Consider the following 18,891-nt stretch of genomic DNA (forward strand, 5'->3'; position numbering starts at 1 on the left):
ATAATTTAGTGTGGTGAATGCAACAGAAATATATCCAAGGCACAGGACAGTAAGGATCATCTGATGAGAAAGTAGAAAAGAAGAGCATATTTATGAATTTAAGATACTTCTAAATAATAAATGAGTCCATCAGATTTAAAGGGTATTGGCAGATGCAAATTCTGAGAAGAAAGAGTAGCATGCCCGAAAGTGCATGGAAGTGTTCATGTCAGAAAACTAGAGCATCTTAGTATTGATGGAATATATATTTTGAGGAGGAGAAGGAGAGACTCAGTCCTTCTGAGCCTTATTTCAAATTTGGAGGTACAAGCACAGCAACATCATGGTGACAGTGCTGTGTTTATAATAATGGATATTGAACTTGGGAAGCTCTTAAAGAGGTTGAAACAGGTCAGTAATATTCCCCAGCTTTTGGTTCTCTTAATTTAAATGGTTTTGTAGGGATACAAATCTGCTATGGTAACCCAGAGACTAGGCATGTAACCATACAAATCAACAGGCGATGCTTGACTACAATCTGAAGCAAGTTTTGGTGAAATGCCCTGCAAATACTGATACATGACTAGTGCATGCAGTTTCTTATCTATATTTTTATGGAAGAGTTCACACAAGACTATTTCTCATCCATATTCCTAGTTGTAGTAGCATGCAGGTCTACCGCAATTTAAGGCATAGCTCCAGGTTTGTCTGTGAGTCTATAAAATTGCTATGTAATATACTTTGTGGATTCCTTTGGGCTCCTCGTTTTCTCATTGGCTGAATCTACGTAAGTGTGGCAAGGAAACATATCAACCATCACGAGGGTATGGTTTATGAGCTGCTTGATCACTTTACAGCTTTAATAGTTGGTCCTAAACTCCATGGGAAATACTGCTTCCCCTTGAGGGAGAAATTAGGCTTGGAGACACAAGTAACAGTAATCTTCAACTAATGTCTATAAAACAGTTTCTATACACTGAGCATATAAACATTCTATTGTATAGTATGTTAAATCTCATCATAAAGACCATACTATGGAATAGTGTGAGACTTTAGTAACATTTAATATATTAGCATCTATTGGACACTTACATGGGCCAGCCGCTATTCTAAGAGATTTATACATACAATCTATTTTACTCCTTACACTGACTGCTTTTTTAGTCCCAATTTATAATACACATAAGGAAGCTGGGGTTTGGAGAACTCAAGTAACTTCCCCACAGTTAGTACAGAGCTAGACTGAGACAGAGCCAAAGTTGGAATAGAGACAGTCCAATTCCAATGCTCTCATTTTTAACTACAGTGTTATTCAGCCTCCCTACTAAGAGTGGTAACACCAAGTCTGATTTGTGCACGTCAGTCTTTCTTACTGTGGATTCTTATGCCAAATAAAATTGGTCACTCTGTGTGATCACCTATTTTCTCAGAAACACCGCTTTCTCTAGTAACAGTCATTTAACCATTAGAGTAATCTTTTCTACCAAGTTTAGTTTATGTGCTAAAATAAGAAGCATCAACACCCTACATCTAATTCCATGCTCATCTTCTACATGACATTCAAACATCTTAATAGGAATGTATTTTAAATTGCATTATTCAGAAAAAAATTCTGGTCATTTAAACACATCACACTTCTTTAAACCAGGTATAGACCTATACTTAAAGGGAACACAGCAATGAGTGATCCCTAGTAATGGATATCCTATCTGTCCAAAATTTGAGATCAAATATTGACTTACAGTGCCAAATACATACTTCTTTGAAGGTTGTATATTATTTGCTGTGTGCTATTACCTGCTTTCAGCTTTTCGAGAATATAATTCTAAGGAAAGCTTTCCTCACAATGTCCTCTACATAGTAAAGCCACGGTAGAAATAGCTACACTCCTGATCTCTAGCCTTTTTTTATGTTCTCAACTTGATTAGACTTGTGTTATGTAATCATCATTGTTTGAAATGACCCTGTATTTCTCATCAACACAGAATTTCACGAAAATCAAGCAAAGGAAAATACAAATGAAAGAAAGCATTTCAGAATTAATTTGATCTCTTATTTTATAATATCTACTGGTATTTTGAGTTAATTAATGTGTATTCTTTTTGTTTGTTTTTTAAAGTTTATTCTTATTGTCTTTTTTAGTAAAATATTCTTTTACTCTATGGCTATATACTCTGTTTTCCAAGCTATTAAGAATTCTCCTAACTAAATATAAAATAAAATTTGCTAAGAAAACTACAGGAAATTCAACATAGAATTGTGTTTTTCAATAAAGCAAAATAGAATATCTGGCCCCAAAAAAGTATTGGCAGAATTTATCGATAAAGAAATTTGAAAAATAGTGATGAATGCTTACCCAAGACAAGTCTAAAAAGTCATATATGATATGTTTTAGATGGAATATTTTATTATGCATATGAAAGAGATGAAATAATTGTTTAAATTCTTGAGCATCAAGAAACTAAAGAAATAACAATGAAGAATTGTGAGTCAGATTCACATGAAGAGTTACTTTTTACATTTTCTGTTGATTTTTGCAATTCTTTATCAATGTCATTTTTATAAGTACTTGTATCTGAAAGTTCATAAAGGAGTGCACACAGGATGATATTTTGCTATTGTCCATCTCAGCTTTAGAGTTAATGCATAAAGTCATACTGATTTAAATGAATATAACAAATATCGTAGTGCTTTGAAAAGTGACAGAATTAGTTTTACATATTTTTATTCATTTGTTTCAATTTATGAACTGCAACCCATGGCCTCTGAGTACGTGTGCATGATAAAATTATCAGAAAACAAATTATAAATAGCAATCAGTGACCTCTTTCTTAGCCACTGAACTTTATCAAAGGCCTGACCCAAGATCCCAGGCCTGAAGGCCAATCAACTTGCACTCTGTCAGTTCACAAGGCAAAGAAATTTCTAAATCCAATCCCCTGCATGAAGAACTGCCAACCTCTAGTTTGATGAAGCTGAGATTCACTGATTGCTGTCTGTAGTAGTCATATAGCAAATTTTAATTGTGAAAATATAACAGTAAAATTTACTACAGTGATCTTGTAGAAACTAGTTTATGGACCTAATTCATTTTTTTCTAAATCAATTTATGCCAATAAACATGATTTGATAATTTGGAATTTGGTCTGAAAATGTTTGTTTCAAGAAATATAGTTTAATTTTAATAAGGGTCTTATGTTGACAGAATTAATGTGATAGCAATTGACCTGAAAACTATAACAAACTATGAACTTTTCAGAAAAATTAAATTTTCTGTATTTCGATATAGAGACTAGAATTCTGAGAAAACACTAAATGGTTACTTGAAATTTTGTAATAAAAGGAAATACTTGCTTTTAATATGTAATGTTTAATGACTGCATCTATTTTTTTCTTCTTACTTTCATCCATGTGTTTATGATCTTTACAACATTTTGATGCTATTTAAAAAGTGTGAAGCACTCTTTAATCTAAGGCCTCACTCTCAAAGAATGTTGAGAAACAAAAGAACATAAGAAAGCAGGGGCTGTGTGGGGAAGAAAGAACAGGAAGAGAGAATGAGAGAGACAAAATTTTAAGTCCTTTAAAAACTTATTCAAGTGAAAGTGGAATACCTGAATGAGACCAAAACAAATGAGGAAATTATGAAGAACTGAGCAAAAACTAAAGGTTTAAAAAGAATACTACAAGTATCCAGAAAGTGTGCTATATGTAAAGAAAAATTTTGACACATTAAAGTCATTTTGGTTTTTTTTGGAATGGGCAATGACGGAGAATCTATCCTACTGTATAAAATAGATAACTAATAAGGACCTGCTGTACAGCACACAGAACTCTATTTAATACTTTGTAATGGCCTGTATGTGAAAAGAATCTAAAAAAGAGTGGATATATGTACATGTATAACTGATTCACTCTGCTGTACACCTGAAACTAACACAACATTGTAAATCAGCTATACTTCAGTTAGGAAAAAAAAAAAAAGATAAACAATGTTTATATGGGGAGACAAAACACCCAGAAAGCCAATACAAGGTTGAAGAAGAGCAATGTCAGAAGACTGATGCTACGCAACTTCAAGACTCACTATAACTCTACAGTATGCAAAACAGTGTGGTATTGGCTAAAGAACAGACAAATAGATTGATGACACAGAATAGAGAGTCCAGAAATAGACTCAAATAAATACACACAACTGATCGTTGAGAAAAGAGCAAAGGCAATACTGTTGTTGAACCCAAGTTCATATACCTGATGCACAGTGAGGCCAAACTGAAAAGCTCGAGTTTGGAGCAGAGAAAGGTTTATTGCAAGGGCCATACAAGGAGAACAAGTGGCTCACACTCAAAAGACCCAAACTCCCTGATGGTTTACAGGGAAGAGTTTTTATAGGCAAAGCTGGGGTGGTGACAGGGGAGGTCTGCACGGTGTGACCTTCCTCTGATTGGTTGGTGGTTAGGTAACAAGCTCGTGTTCTAGGAATTTCAATTGTCAGCCTTTAGGTTCTAACCAATCTGGGTTCCACATGCTTGTGCTCAGCCTGAAGCTACTATCCTCCACATGGGTAGGGGCCTTAGTTCCTGCAGAAGAACTCAGAGATTTGTATCCAATTGTTATGTATATCCCTTGAGGAGGAACCAGGACCCTGACCCTGACTGCACTATTGTTCTTGATGGTCTCCCCTTTGTTTCTGTATTCCCTCACTCCTCTAACTAGCAAGTGTTTGAATCTGCCCTTTGGAATTCAGGAAAGGTCTAGGAGGCTGAAACCTTTTTCCTACAAACAAGCAATGGGGGGACACAGAAGGGTTTTTGTGCCCAGGAGGGCCCCACAGGGTCCTGCTCAGTTTCAATACAATGGAGCAAAGATAGTCTTTCAACAAATGATGCTGGAACAAGACATTCACATGCAAAAAAAATGAATCCAGACAGATCTTATACTTCTTGTAAACATTAAACTCAAAATAGATCATAGGCTTAAATGTCAAAGAGCTCCTAGAATATAACATAGGAGAAAACCTAGGTGACTAGGTATGGTGATGATATTTTAGATAAGACACCAAAAAACAATCCATCATAGAAATGATTGATAAGCTAAATTTCATTATAATTAAAAACTTTTGCTCTGTGTAAGACCCTAACAATATAATAAGAAACCAAGCCACAGGTTGGAAATAATATTTGCAAAATTATATCTGATAGAAGACAGATTTATATTTATATTTATATATTTCAAAATACACAAAAAAAACCTCAACAATAGGAAAACAACCCAATTAAAACAAGTCAAAGATCTTAACAGATACCTCATCAAGAAGATATGCAGAAGGCAAATAATCATATGAAAAGATGTTCCACATCATATGTCATCAGGGAAATGCGAATCAACAATGAGTTACCACTAAAGCCTATTAGGTGGCCGATATCCAAAACACTGAAAACAAATACTGGTGAGGATGTAGAATAACAGGAACTCTCACTCATTGCTAGTGGGAATGCAAAATGGTACAGCCACTTTGGTAAACCACTTGGCAGTTTGTTACAAAACTAAATACACTCTTACCACACAATCCAGCAATTGCACTCTGTGATATTTACCCAAAGGATTTTAAAACTTATGTCCACACAAAAACCTGCACATGGATGTTTATAGCAGCTTTGTTTACCAATGCTTGGAAGCAACCAAGATGCCCTTCTGTTAAGTGAATGGATCAATAAACTGTGATACATCCAAACAATGGGATATTATTCAGTACTAAAAATAAAAGAGCTATCGAGTCATGAAAGGCATAGAGAAACTTTAGAAACATATTACTAAGTGAAAGAAGCCAATCTGAAAATACCAAATACTGTAAGATTCCAAATACCTGACTTTCTGGAAAAGGCAAAACTATGGAGACAGTAAAAAGATCAGTGTAGGGGAACCTATCTGCAGTGTATTTAGTAACACGATACCATACAGAAATGTTCAGAAATATTCAGATTTGAAGTGACTTCAAGGCCAGGGACCAATGTTAGTTTCCATTCCAACTTTTGTTAAAAATTAAGATACTTTATGAAGATTTTAGTGCAACTAACTAATCTGGAATTGTCACATAACATTCTCTTTCCTCCTAATTTCATTATCCACTCTAGATAGTTGGATTGCTACCAATCCTTATAATAAAGTGGTCCCTTTCATCTGCAATATATCCTATCTGCATGGAAATTTAAGACTATTTTTATTTATTTAAATTTGTATTAGTATAATATAGCTTTTGTTTTCCAAAAATAAAGACTTTGTTCCTTCAGCCTATTGTTGAAAGATTGGAGTATGGATGATATGGAACTCAAATTGAGGCACTTAAACCTTCCCTAAGTTTGGTCACATTGCACTGAAAATTGATAAATTATCAGCTAAGCCAATTTATCTTAATACGACTCTTTAAAAGAAGCAAAAGAGAGATATACTTGTTACATAAAAACATTAAATTACAAGTGGAAAAAAAAAAGCCTTCCTGAAGAATACATTAAGTCCCAAGATGAGGAAACTAAGATTTTTCTCATACCGCATCTCATAAATATGACTTGAACTTTCGACATTATCTGATTACAGTGCCCTTCCTGGTAAATTCTAATTGTCGGCATTAAAATGAAAGGGAAAAAAGTTCTGAGGCAAGCAAAGTATAGCATTCTTGCTCCAGTATCGACTTTTCTTCTCCTAATTTGGGCATAATTTTCAAAGTAGCATAATAAATTCTCTCAAGAATCATTGTTCAGGCCCAAGAGTCATTAGAAAGGTTATGGATTTAAGTCTTGGCAAATGAACAGATTTGGAACTTTAGGATTCACAGGTAATCAACTTAATCTTTAAGAAATGAATATTTAGCAAAAAGGAAATGGCCCCATTTATTCAGAATATTCCTAATATGTTTACTTCTTATTGAGGATTAGTTTCAAAACTGACCAGAGGGTTATTCCTTAAGAATTATACCTACTAACACCATTGTAAGATATTTCTATTTAAAAAAGCCACTCAATTATTTTCCTGTAATCTTTTCTTTTTATTATAAAGTAATAGTAATTATTATAATATCTATATTGAATCTGAATATAACAATAATGCCAATAAATCTGTAAACTTAGATTTTTTAAAATCCCCCTGATTTAAAGTATTGCTTCTTATACAATTTAGGCTTCTCTCACCCCAAACATCTGTGATAATATAAAACCAACATACCAGTTAGATATGTCTAAGCAATGCTCTGATTGCACTGAGAAGTCTAGTAAAGCTAGGATACAACCAGACTAAGACCAGAGCACCATATAGTCATGAACACAAAGCAAAAATCTTTCACTTGGAGCAAAAATCTATACACCTAATGACCTTTACTCCTCTTGAAGAAGGAAATAGAAATAGTTATTTTATCAGTAGGACTAAAGCTGAAATTATATACGCAGAATTGGACGATTACTGCTGATTAGTATTCAGTCATCACTTATTTACATCATTTGACTGAGAGCCAACAATAAACTGAGCACTGTCAAAGTTTTATTTTAGTTTACAAAAAGTTTTTGCATTAGCTACAATGTGTTCAAAACTAAACAGATAGGGAAAATAATGATATTGCCAAGGTGTTACCTCACTCCTTCAAAATTTTATCAGTTATCTATTGTGTAATAGAACATCTCATATTTAGTTGCTTAAAACATTAATAAATTGCTATTCCTCACAAATCTGAAGATTGGTCATATAGTTCCTCTGCTGGATTCCTGTCACTATACAGACTGCTGGGCTAGAATGTTCAGATAACCTCACTAACTAATCTGGAATTTGATTCTGGCTCAGTTTTCCTCTATGTGGCCTCCCTTTCTCCTCTAGGTTAGAATGGCTTTTTTTTTTTTTTTTAACATGGCAGCCCGCCATAAGGCAACATTTCAAAGGGTGAAAGCAGAAGCGGCAAGACCTCTGCAGAGTTAAGCTGGGTGATTTACCCAATGTGATTTCTACATTATATTAGTCAAAGACTAGAGCAGATTGAAGAGACTGAAAATAGACGACATCTTTCCATAAGAATTGGCAAAATAGCATGTATCTGTTTTTCAATCTATCACAGAAGTAGATAAGGATTTTTCATGAGTACAAATAGATAAGAATATCTTGGTTGATTGATGAAGATGAGAAATGTATGGTCTAGAAGGACAAGTGTTTTTGCTTGCTTTCTCTTTGATTATTGCATTTTTATATCACACTTGTTTTATCATACTAAAACTTTGCAATATGGCAAGCTGTTGAATATTCCTTCACATTCTTATGAAATTGAGACAATGGAAAATAGAGTAGAAAATATTAAATAACTTAAAAAGATAATAAATGAATACAATATAAAGAAATATGTAAGAAATAGCTATATCTACAAATAAAAAACAGTTTTACATATTTCTTGGCAGTTTTAGAAAGTGTTTTTAAGTTTAAAACTCTTTGATTTGGTTTTCACAATAACTCCGTGAGGGAGAGAGAAAGGGTATCATTATTCCTATTTTACAGATGGAGTTCAAATATTTAAGTGACTGTTTTGAAACTATATTCCTGATAGGTGGCAGACACAGATCTAGAATTCAGGTTTCCTAAATTTAATAATCAATGCTTTATGTTTCAATACTAAGCAAAGTTTCTCTCTTTTGTCTAGTGAAAAATTACTTAGAATATGCATCCTTAGGATATTTTCTAGACCTTTCTTATTTTTCGTATTGTTTATAGTCATGCTTTATGCTTTTTATTTTAATTCTCTGTTAAGAGAAAAGAGACTCTGAAGTTTGTTTGATTAACCATTAGACTCAAGCATAGTGGTACATTCCCTGTGGGTGGTCATAACTGTCTTATAATTATGATAATGCTGAACACCAGAGGTCTACGGACACAAACCAATAAAATTTTTAATTAAATCAAAATTAACTATATCATCTCTGTTATTGCTTGAGTACTACATTTTAAAGATTAAGAAAAAATAATATATCCTTACCTAATCGTCAATTTCAACATGAATACAAACACCTTAAAATAGACTTAATTTCTTTCAGACATTCTGCTTTTCATTTATATAAATATATGCAGATACTCTGAAAGGAATGATATCTTAACTAAAATATTGATCATGGAATATTTCATCACCTGTTAAACACAAAAGTGATTATGTATCAAGACTAAAAACTTGGTATTGCCTATTTTAACATTTAATCAAGTTAGTATTAACTATGATTTTAAAACTCTGACTTGTAACTGGATATTAAAAATTAATTCAGGGAAAATGTGTCAAAGATTATTAAATTACAACATGCTTAAGGAAAACTAATAAATAAATCACATCAGGAGCTTCTTTATAATTTCAGGATTCAAATTTGTATGCAATTTAGTTTTCAGATAACATGTTTAGGACTAAGATATGGTGAATATTCAAGAGTGAAGAAAATCCCTATTTGCCACTTTTGACCATGAAAATTACTGCTAATAACTGAATTATAAACTGCTAAAAGTACCTGTATCCCTGTTCATTCCTTAAAAATTTTATTAAACAAAATGATTAATGGAAAGTTAGACAAACATATGAAACAAATAAATGGTTTTATTATAATATGAAGTATGATAATGAAATCCCTATATTGTGTAGAAGTGTAAAGAAAATATTATACATTGACTTGACTTCAGCATATTTGAAAATTAAAAACAACTAAAATTTTGACATAGTGAAATTTTTCAAGCAAATTTACATTACCTGCTCTCATGCAAAATCCACTTAGCTGTTAGTATAAATGTCTACCCAGTAGTTAAGCAACAGATTATCACCAACATGCAACTCTCGTAAGTTTAGAAAATGGGAACCTATCAACATGTTACAAAGTATTTGTCTTCAAGAAATAATACATTCTCAAAAAAGATAAGTAAAAAGAATGAGCAATGGTAAATCATGTAATAAATTAGATGATGCAAAGGTAGAATTCAAGAAGAATACAACTGAGCAGAAAAAGAAGTGTTATATTACATAAGAACAAGTATAACAATGTGTACATTTATGCACTGATGACATAGCAATGACTAGTATAACCAAAAGAAAAGCAAGAGAAAGAGAGAAAGATAATTAAAAATACAAACAGAACTACAGAAAAACACAACCAGAATAGAAAATTTAAAAATCTCTCCATTCAAAAGAACAAGTAACAAAAATAAAAATGATGATAAGAACTTAATTTTAAAAAATAAGTGGTATGAATATACTTGTATATGTATTTCAAATCATTTAGCTCACAAACAATATAAAAATGCTTTTCATATATTTCTGGAGTAGGTATTGATTCAGTTATGACAGAGTTACTATTGTCAACCTGGCTTTTTACAGATAACCATTATAAGCTCTGCACAAAATGTAAAGAATAACTATTTAAAGACACTGAAGAATGACCAAATGTAGGCAGAAATAGGAGAGGAAGTTGATCTGCGAAAGAAGGGTGCTGTACTGTGTAGCACCTACATTTATACGACTTTTTACCTTGAGGATATCTTATAGTTCCTGCTGTACAGGGCAGCTAAAACTCAGGTAGAAAGTCACAGTCCTTGGCCTTATGGAAGCAGAGGATAACATTTAGGGTTCTCTAAATGGATGGAAAATGAAGGAAGAGATCCCAGGGAAGAGAAAGCCACAGAGGGAGAAGCCATTAAAATTGTATTTAAGTGCCACCTAAATCCTTGTTTTACCCCTAACCTGTACATGCATGAGGAAGATTTCAAGGTGAAATGCCATAGCTGTAAAGCTGAAAGCTGAGCAGAGGTTTCACCTTCTTTCAAGTAGGTGAGAACTGAATTTCAGTTCAGCAAAGTTAACTACATAACAGTTAAGAAATAATACACTTCAAACGAACATAAAGTAGAGAGATTCTAAAACATCTTATCTAAAATGCCCAGAAATCAAGAAAATTACTAGAAAAAACCTAAAAATAAAAATTACTAAATATGTCAGTATACAATATTGACACATCTCTAGTCTTACAATGAAAAAAAGAGAAAAAGCAATATTACCATTATTATAAATGAAAAAGAAGGACTTTACTACAAACTCAAACAGATACTCATTGCAAGGATAAGTATTACAAACAATGCTTTGCCCAGAAATTTGCCAACTTAGAGTAAAGAGACCAATTCCTTGCAAGACTTAAACAAAATTCACTCAAAAAGAAACAGATACCTAAATAGTCCTCTATGTATTTTTTAAATAAATTACTGTTTAAAAACCTTCTAACAAAAATCTTCAAGCCTAGACGGTCTACTAGCAAATTTTACCAGACAATTAAGGAAGAAAATACCAATTCTACACAATCTTTTCTAGAAAACTGAGAAAAAAGCTCTTTGAAAATTATTTTATGAATCCAATATTACTCTGGTCTCTGATATCAACACTAGACAAACTTTGCAAGAAAAGAAAACTACAGGCCACTATTACTAAAAATCATAGATGGAAATCTCATCAATAAAACATTAGCAAATCAAATTCAGCAATATATAAAAACTATGATATATTATAGCCAAGTAGTTTATTCCAAGAATGCAAGGCTGATTCACCATTCAAACATCACTCAATGTAATTCACCATATTAATAGACTAAACACACAGACACACACACACAAATGTGGCCAACTGGTTTTTGACCAAAATGTAAAGGCAATTCAATGGATAACAAAATTGAATGACATACTGAATGGAAAAACTGGATATCTCTATGGGGGAAAAGGTGACCTCAATCTGTGTCTCTTACCATATACAAAATGAATTTAAAATTGTATTTTTGAGGCACATATAAAACATCTAACTAGAAATATTTTAGAAGAAAACTTCGGAGAAAATCTTTGTATGAAAAAAGTTCTTATATATGACACCAGAAGCAATATCCATTAAAAAATGATAAATTGGACTTTATCAAAAATAAAAAGGATGTTCAGCTAATGATCCATTAATACAAAAAAAAAAACTTATAGAGTAAGAGAATATATTTCCAATCACATATCTGATAAAGGACTTGTGTCTAAAACATATGAATTACTCAGAATTCAATAATGAAAAAGAATAATCTTACTAGAAATGGAAAAAATATTTGAAAAGATGCTACATTAAAGAAAATATATGGATAGTGAATGAACACAAGAAAGATGTTTAACATCAATAATCTGTCAGTAAGAAATGCACTTTTCAAATAGAAACTGATAAGCTGATTCTACCATTTATATGGGAAATGAAAAAAATGAAAGGGACCAAAACAATAACTGAGAAAAAAGAGCAAAGTAAGAGACACTCTATCTGACTGTGTCTTAACATAACCTATACTAATGAAGAAATTTCTACATAGAGTCCAGAGATAGCCCAATGTTTATATAGTCAATTGATTTTTGACAAGGGTGTTAAAGGATTCCAAAAGGGGATACAAATTATTTTCAAAACTGTGCATGATCCACTTGATATCCTTATGGAAACAAAAAATAAACTTCAACTCCCACCTCAGACAATGCTTAAAAATAAATTTGGGGTAGTACAAACTTAGCTTAAACAAACAACCAAAAAAAAGTATTTCTAGAATAGAGCATAGGAAAATATTTTCAGAGATGGGCAAAAATTTATTAGAAAAGACACAGAAACAATATCTCTAAAAGGAAAAAGTAGATAAATTATAATTTACCAAAATGTTAACTTTTCTTATCAAAAGATGCTGAAAAAATTTGCTAAGCATTTTTTGATTAAAGATTTGTACCCAGATTATATATAGTAAAAAACAAAAACAAAAACCTGCATCTCAAAGATACTACAGATTTAAAAATAAAAAAACAAACTGAGTAGAACCTTACACAGAAGACATACGACAACAAGCACATGGAGGGGTAATTAGCATTATTAGTAAATCAGGGAAACAAAATTTATAAACATCAGATTCCAAATCTCACCAATTATAATTTTTAAGATTTAAAAAGATAAATAATAATAAATGCAAGCAAGGGTGTGGGGCAAATGGAATGCTCATAAATTGATAATGGGAATGTAAGCTAGAACAATAAATTACAGGAAAGTTTGGCAGTTTCTTATAAAATTGAACATATGCCTATGACATAATCTATATAACTCCATTCCTAGGCATTTATCCAAAAGAAGTAAAAATGTGTTCACAAAAAGTTTTATACTAGAATAGCTGTAGGAACTTTGTTCATAAGTGCCAAAAATTGGAAATAATTTAAATGTTCACCAACAGGAGAATGGATAATAACATTGTGGAATATGAATGAAAAAAATCATGAAAGTAGCTTGGAATGAGGGTAACAACTGGAAAGGAGCCTGAGAAAACTCTCTAAAGTAATAAAAATATTCTATATCTTGATAGGGATGGAATTACATGAGTGTTTGTATTTGGAAAAACTAATTGAACTGAATGCTTAAGATTCATGTATTCTACAAAGAGAACAGTAAATGAAGATCAAATTCCTTTTTGTAATCATATGAGTTAGTAATTTTGAAACTACTTTCTGCAGGTTTTAGTCTTGAGTAAATGAGTAAACATATTGACAGTAATGAGAGTCCAGTTTCTTGCTTTTGGAAATTTAAAGTATCAGTATGAACTCATGGTTTTTAGGAAAGAGAAAAAATGAATGAATAGATGTGAAAACATTACTACATATGTCATATGCCCACTAAGAGGGTCTAGAAGCAATGACATGGGTATCAATGAGCACACCTATCACCCTGATTTTGGTGTCTAAATACCATTTTCCACTAAATGTTGTCAAATGTTTTTGGAGCAAAAGCTGATTCTGGAGCTAGGATATGAAAATTAATAGCAAATCTGAAATGTGCTGTCTTCAGTAAGAAAATATTGAAATGAGGACAAATCAAAAGAACACAAGAGCCAGATTTGCCCATTGAAAAAATCTGATATAAAATGAGCAGCAAAAATGAATAATGATATTAATAGAATACAATCTATTGCATAGAATAAAATTCCATGAGCCATCTTAATGTAAATAAATAAATACATAAATAGATGACTATAGTTTATCAATCATTCATAGTTGTTTTCTGTGGGAGGTATCTAATCATACTGGAATGGAATTTCTTGCAATCCACTTTGAATACCTAAAACATATACCACTGTGCTTATACTGTGCTTACACATAGTATGAACTTAATAAATATTTGTGGAATCTAGGAATGTAAGAAAAGCAAATGATATTGCATTCATTTAATGGTCTTATTTTCAATACAATATGCTATTATATATTTTATAATAAATGTTGAAACAATTTATCTAAACTACACATTTTTACTCATCTTTTGAGTAACAAATTACCTAGCCAACTCTATTAAAAAACCACTCCTCCAAGCAGCATCCTTCCCTTACTGATGCTTTCCATGATAGAGTTCCCAAATATTTCACAAGGGAATCCCATACAGAGAAAATGAGACACACACACTGCCAGAAATGGGACACCAGGGAGCTTACTGGGATATTAATACATGTGAGTTACAGTAAATTAAACTAAATGAAGAGCTGTTGCATATGGCATTGTTTCTACTGATTGCATATGAACTATTCTGAATGAACTGCCAAATATCACCTATTCACGCAGCATCAAACGAGGAAATAGGTAAGATTTGCTTCTAGTTATAGTGGCAATAAAGAACAAAATCTAAGTGTTGTTTGTAATTTAGCTCTTGTACTCTCAAACACTGAATATGCATTATATACAGTTGGTTATTTTTGTTTTAAAGATTAGGTCACCAAAATTGTATCATAGTCTCATAATTTCATTAACCTAAATGCATAAGAAATGGTATTTTTAAAATTTTAATTTGCAATGACTATTTTTTCTTTATAATCCTTTTATTCTTCCTAATTCACATATTTTTCTAATAATCATACATTTATGTTAATTAAATCATATTGGACTTTAATATGCCCTTTCAGAAAAGTAAATGACAAAAGACAGTCTACTAAGGCAAGTTTGTTAACCTGGTTATCCAATGCCAGCTACACTGTGACACTAAATCTAAGCCTTAGCTGAGCTTTTTCTCTCTGGTAACTGACCTTTTACAATTCAGTGTAAAGAAGTGATTGCTTTCATCTGCTAACTTTGAAGTCAACATCACTGCTTTACCTTTTATACTGAACACCTTATTCTGTTCAGGTTCTGTTATCTTAGATACCATATTTGGGAAACAAAAGTCAATAGCTCAATTTGTGTGCCATTTGAAACCTTACTGCTTCTCATGCCTTATTGCTATATCCTCATAAAGCACAAGCATGAAATATTGGGAAGTTCCTTGAATTTCACAATGAGTTAAGGACCAAATTCCAAGACAAAACAAATTGAGTAAAGCAAACTCCTTAGTATTAACAAATATTATTATCTCTGTGGGCCTGAGTTTTTCTCACTTTTAAAATGAGAGTGTTAAATTAGATAATCCCAAGAGTTCATTGCATATTTAAGTCTGAAATATGTTCAAATAAAATGAAAATAAAGATAAAATAGAAATGAGAATAAAAATATATATGAGATTTCCAATTAGGAGGTCAAGAATAACACACTTCCCCTGTTATATAGGACACGTATCTTAGGTATATCCTCAGATTATAGGAAGGGACTCACTTCCTAAAGCACATAAGCCATGTGTCATATGAGTGTCAGTCACCCACCTTTGTCCACCTGCATATCTCAGCCAACCAGCTACACATCTGGAGTTTCCAGTTATAATGACATTTCCAGACTTGGATGAAACTCTGTAACAAGGACCATGGGTCCCTGAGCTGCTCTCCAAGGGATGATGCAATTTTTAAGTATGAGGAAGTTGATACCCAGTGGGATAAACTTTAACCCATAGATTAAAGAGACAAGTGGGAACCTGGGAGATAAATCCCCTGTCCTTATTATGTTATCCTCCTAAGGCTTCTATAACAAAGTACCACACTGTTAGGTGGTTTAAACAGCAGAAATTTATTTTCTCACAATCCTTTGTTTTTAGACAGCCGCTTTCTCTCTGTGTCCTCATGTAGCCTTTCTTCTGTGCATACATACCCCTGGAGTCTCTTCCTCTTCTTATAAGTACACTATTCCTATTGCATTAGGGTCACACCTTTATGACTTCATTTAAACTTAATTACTTTCTTAAAGGACCTGTCTCCAAATATAGCCACATTGGGCATTAGGGTTTCAACATAAGATTTTGCTGCAGAGTAATCTTGTGTGCTGAGTGGACATATCCATTGAGCTCTTTCTTTTTGATGTTTGTCATAAAGCAGTACTCTTCTTGGTAACATATGAATTAGCATCAGTTTATTTTTCCTACTTCAGTTTCCTTTTCCTTCACACTTTCCCCTTTAGTCCTTCTCTCAGAATATATTTTCTAGAGCATTTAACACATTAATAGATAAATTGAATACCTGTGTATATCCTTCTCAGGATCTTCTAGCTCAAGCAGACAAAATTAATTTATAACCTAGAGAAGATTCAAACAGAATTAGAGTTAGAGTTAACTCATTCTAAGCCCTGTACTAAAGAAAAACACATTACTTTCACCCAAAGTTAATAGAAGAAAAGAAATTATAAAGTTCAGAGCAGAAATAAATGAAATACAGACTAAAAATAATAGAAAAGATCAATTGAAACTAAGATCTGGTACTCTGAAAAGATAAACAAAATTGATAAACCATTAGCCAGACTCATCATGAAAAAAGAGAGAGGGACCAAATAGATAAAATTAGAAATGAAAAAGGAGAAGTTACAAGTGACACCGCAGAAATGCAAATTATCCTAAGAGATTACTATGAACAACTACACACTGATAAAATGGACAACTCAGGAAAAATGGAGAAATTCCTAGAATTGTACAATCTCCCCAGGCTGAACCAGGAAGAAACTGAAAACATGAACAGGCCAATTACCAGTAATGAAATTAAATCAGTAATAATAATAATAATAATAATAATAATAATAATAAAACTCTCAACAAATGAAAGATGGCTTCACAGGTGAATTCTACCAATCATTCAGAAAATAGTTAACACCCATTCTTATCAAAGTATTCTCAAAACTTGTAGAGGAAGGAAAGCTTCTGAACTTATTCTACAAGGCCAGCATCACCCTAATACCAAAATCAGACAAAGAGATAACACGAAAAAGAAAATTACGGGCCAATATAGATGAACATAAACAGAAATCTTCAACAAAATAGCAAACTCAATTCAGCAATACATTAAAAGGGTTATATGCTGTGATCAAGTGGTATTTATTCTAAGAATGCTGGGATGGTTCAATATCCTCAAATCAATCAATGTTATACACCACATTAACAAATTGAAGAATAAAAATCTTATGAGCATCTCAGATACAGAAAAAGCTCTTGACAAAATTAAAAATCCATTTATGATAAAAACTCTCCATGAAGTGGGTATAGAGGTAAGATACCTCAATATAATAAAGGCCATGTATGATAAGCCCACAGCTATGGTCATGCTCAATGGTGAAAAGTTAACAGCTTTCTCATATTTTTAAATTTTTTTTTCTTTTCAATTCTACATACAAATTTTCAACTTAATTCAAAAGACCCAATATCATATAGACCCCATTATCTGACAATTAAATTGGAAGTCAACAATAAGAAAATACACTAAATATGGTAAAATATAAGGTTCACAAAATCAGAGAAATGTGCTTGTTTTTTTCACTGATGTACTACAAGGACCTAGAATATGTGGCATACAGTAAGTAGCCAATCTTTCAAGTGAATAAATGAATCAACAGTTTTTTAAAAAAAAATCTGTACCTAGAAAATTAAACACATACTCAAAGCATTCACTAGCTAAATGAAGCACAACTATGTAAAACTGAAGAAAATGAAAGCATTTTGTAGCAAATCTTGTGAGATGCACTAGTGTTCTTTAAAGGAAAATGTATATCTTAATTGTTTTTAAAAATATGAGGAAAACCTAAAAATTAATAAATTGAATCATCAATTCAAGAAGACAATAAAACTAGCAACTAAATGCAATTAATTAAAAGAAAGAAAATAATAAAAGATTTAAAGTGATCAAATACAGCACACTTTGAAAAACAGAATAAACACATTTGTAGTAAAGTTAATCAAGAAAAAATAACAGATATGGAAAAAAATTACAAGCAAATGAATGTATCAGAAGCTTTTCTTATACTGTTTTTATTAAGTATGTAAATTTTTGTAATTAATTTGTTTCTGGTATACAAGAACATTTATTATTAAATACCTCCTTTTATCCTTTTTAAACCTACTTAAATCATTGTGTATTGAGAAATATTTAGTGTAATATTAGAATTGCTACATCTCCAAAATTTTATTTAGCATCAACCTAATATAAATTTTGACATTCCATTATTTTCAAGCTTTTCATACTCATATAGTATTTTTATGTTTTTTGTTTTTGTTTTTGTTTCTTTGTGTGTGGGCCCATCTGGCCAGATGGTACTATAGTATTTTTATGTTTTTAATTCAAGTGAGAATTGTTTCTTCTTAAAGAAATATGTCATTCAGTTTACTGTGATTATTGATGCACTTAATTTGATTTCTGTCATTACATTAAAATTTTTTCTTTTCCTTCCTTTTTATTAATGATAGATTTAATTTTAGAAGAGTTTTATATTAACATAAATATTGAGAAAATATTAAAAGAATTCCCATATATTAATACTTCCTCCACTCTCATGCACAGTTCTTCTATCATTAACATCTTCCATTAATTAGTATGGTACATTTTCCTTGTTCAGAAGTCTCTTTTTTCTGAAATTACTATAGCTACTTTAACTTACTTTTGAATAGTATCATCATGGCATATCTTTTACCATCCTTTTACTGTTAGTCTTTCTTTTTATTTATAG

Source organism: Hippopotamus amphibius, chromosome 8 (genome assembly GCF_030028045.1).
Source record: "Hippopotamus amphibius kiboko isolate mHipAmp2 chromosome 8, mHipAmp2.hap2, whole genome shotgun sequence".
NCBI lineage: Eukaryota > Metazoa > Chordata > Mammalia > Artiodactyla > Hippopotamidae > Hippopotamus > Hippopotamus amphibius.